The 3,354-nt window shown below is 35.6% G+C and overlaps 1 long non-coding RNA gene across 1 annotated transcript; it reads right to left on the reverse strand.

Annotated features, from left to right (window-relative positions):
- Positions 1–485: 485 nt before the first annotated feature.
- On the reverse strand, positions 486–2,260 carry LOC141612772 (uncharacterized). The gene is made up of 3 exons (XR_012529197.1): positions 2,183–2,260; positions 770–872; positions 486–654 (listed from the first exon to the last, which is right to left on the reverse strand). It is a non-coding gene; the product is annotated as an uncharacterized LOC141612772 (long non-coding RNA).
- Positions 2,261–3,354: the final 1,094 nt, after the last annotated feature.

The following is a 3,354-nucleotide window of genomic DNA, read 5'->3' on the forward strand; positions in this document are numbered from 1 at the left end:
AAACCGGTCTCTTTGTAACTACAACGAGAACGGTTCTACACTACAACCGTGCTATTATCATATTACAAAGAGAACGGTTACATATGGACCCGTTTTCTTTGTAAAGACAGAAAAAGCGCCAATTTGGTAAAATGAAATTTGGCGCCGCGCCAGTTATTTTATTCAAATTTGGCGCCATTATAGTATTAGAGGTTCAAGGAGAACGTGTATTGCATGAACCGTTCTCTTTGATTTTTGTTTTTTTTTTTAAATATTTTTTTTCGAAACCCCTACACGATTAAATCGTATAGCTTATAGGAATTCTATATATACTTGCAATTCGAAACTTCACAAAGATGTATTACGGAACAAAAACCAAGCTTTTTATTTAATTTGAATTCATGACTATAATTCCTTACAAAAATAGACAAAATCCTATCCAAGTGCAAAAGTAAATATACGTATAAATATCGAAAAAATGTATAAATAAAAATATTTCAATCCGCATCACTTATTTCTATCCAAGTGCAAAAATAACTATACGTAAGTAACTGGTAATCATCGTCTTCATCCACCATTACTTGTCGGCTTAAAATTGAGTGTGAATTCAGCCCAAATATTTCGCACCTCGTCAATTTGCTCAACCGTATATGTCGTTGGGGCGGTTAACATGAACTGTATACATACACCCAAAACTTCACTTAATACTAGCTTGTTACGTAAAATAATTACCAAGACGGAAAGAATAAAACAAAGAGATGAAAATGATTGAAATGATAAGGAAAAATACATACATTATGGGCGACATTAACATATCTTGCTTTGATAAGCTCCAACATATATCGGCAAACATAATATCCGCATAATACGGTCCCAACCGGCTGCCGAGGACACTAAATTAAAAACCACAATGAGTTGATGAGTTCTTTGCAAGTACATGATCAAAAGTACAAGAAAATGTCAGAAAATCCAAGAGAAGACGCTTTTCCAATCAAGTCTAATTCAAGGCATATAAGTTGGAAATACCAACACCGGAAGAAAAAGGTTCCAGTAGAGATTTGGTCATATGGAAAATGAGTGCAGACAAAAGCGAAAAATGAGACCAAGACACAAGCAAGCCAACTTCTCAAGCATGAAAAACTTCCCACAGTTAATAAATTTCCAAAGCTCTATAACCTGTACCAAAATTACCGGATAATCCATATTCCCTAATTAGGTGAGACCTTAATACCAATAATTTGTGCCCCAATTCAATGACCGAAATATGACAGCAAACCTGAGTTGAACCATTTCTACTTCACCTGAGCTGACCTACACTTGGACTCAACTGATCTTAAAACATCTGAAACTCGAAAAAACTGAGTCCGCCAAAACTGAACCCGAAATAGCCAGACCAGATGACCTGAAGGCCAGGTTGAAATAAGACTAACAAAAAGTTTGTACTTTGTAGTAATTTTCTAGATTTACTCCAAGTTTGTGATTTCGAGTTTTATTTTGTGATGTTCAAATGAAGGATATGGGCAAGGTACCAGTTGCCTATATATTTGGAGCCTTTATTCCGGCATTGATGGTGGCAGGACTGTACTTCTTTGACCATAGTGTTGCTTCACAACTTGCACAGCAAAAGGAGTTCAATTTGAAAAAGCCTTCTGCTTACCATTATGATATCTTGTTGCTTGGATTCATGGTATGTAATGGACCTACTTTACTTTTTTTTAACCCTCATTACAAAGCGGCAAAATGATGACAAAAATGAGACCAAGACACAGTCCAACTGTTACTATCGAGGGTGGCTAATCGATTTGAGAGAATGAATACCAAAGATATTGAAGCAAAATGACAAAGAAATGGATTAATAGCATTCACCGATTGACGGGCTGATATGATTATTTCAGAGTTGAGTGCCTAGACTCAAGAAGAGGTTTATCAAAACTGGATGCTACACTGCGAATGCCTGCATTTATACTATCTAATCATGGGCGATGCATCAATCGAATCAAATTACCCTAAGTTACTCGGTTCGAGAATTTATATATACTATCTATTCATAGGCGATTGAGAATTGCTTATAGAGACCAGACTTGCTTGTTACTCAGATCAAGAATTTAGTCATGGGCAGATGCATAAATCAAATCAAATTACCCTAAGTTAACCTTAGTCTGTAGTGTAGCATGGCTAGACAGAATTAGAGGCAGAAGTATACCTTAATAATTTTCCAAGAAAGCGGTTTTGCGTCGAACCCGGCAAGTGGATCAATAGAGTTTCTTTTCTCGAATGCTCTGTATTTCAATTAACTAAAATAAGTACTTACATCAAACATAATTCAAACCACAATAACTAGTGTCTCAACCATTTTCTAACCTATTAATTGTGTCCACGAAAAATCGGCGAGACTCCGTATATGCAGCAGGATCACACCAATACACAATATTATCAGATGGACTAATCGCAGCCAACATCCAATGATCACTTCGATTACAACAAGGGAACAATGAGAATATCTTCACGTAGTTAACAACAATAATAAATAAATATATATAAAGTTCGAGAAAATATGTATACCTTTCGTGATAAGCTGCAAATATAAGTTTTCGACCCCTGCCACATTCCCTACAAGTCATAGCTCTAGCAACATAATCTGATCGAAAATCTTCACTTTCGGATGAAACTTTTGACAACAGCTCGGGGGACAAGAATCCATATAAAGTACTAGACTTCATAGTATCACTAAGATCACTCAGATACCTACAACAATTGCAACTATACTTGTTCAAATAGTTCATAAAAACCAAGTGAATTGAAGAAAATGGTAAACAGGAATGAAACTTACTGTTACTGCTATAAAATGTTCAAAATTCTTACCTCATAAAAATAGCAATGTGAGAGGCTCCTATCTCGCCCTCGTCACACCAATGAATAAGCTCCTCATAAGAAATCAAAGATGTGTAGTTATGAAGGTGTAATACATGATCATCAATAGGAACGTTTATAAGTGCTCCGCTCGTTTTCAATATGCGATCCTCATGTAGTAAAGATTTCATCAGCGGGGTTCTCAACTTTTGCTTAAACTCAGAGCTAACTTCTACACCCAGAAAAGTCGGGACCAAAGGTTGTGGAAACCTTTGAGTCGTCTTCTTCTTCTTCTTCATTATGATCCCCATCTTTATAATTTTTTTTTCCTCAAAACAGTTAGCATTTATAATTACTTAGTATAAGATAATAATTTGAATTTAATTTTTTTTTATAAAATTACCTTAGTAGGAGTATGAATATGATTGAGAGGCCACTGAACATATGAGTCCTTTGCATCGAGACATACTATCTATCAACTCATCTCTAATAGGCACATGCAGCTTAGCATTTTCCGATCCAGGA

The sequence above is a fragment of the Silene latifolia genome, chromosome 11, assembly GCF_048544455.1.
Source record: "Silene latifolia isolate original U9 population chromosome 11, ASM4854445v1, whole genome shotgun sequence".
NCBI classification, from domain to species: Eukaryota; Viridiplantae; Streptophyta; class Magnoliopsida; order Caryophyllales; family Caryophyllaceae; genus Silene; species Silene latifolia.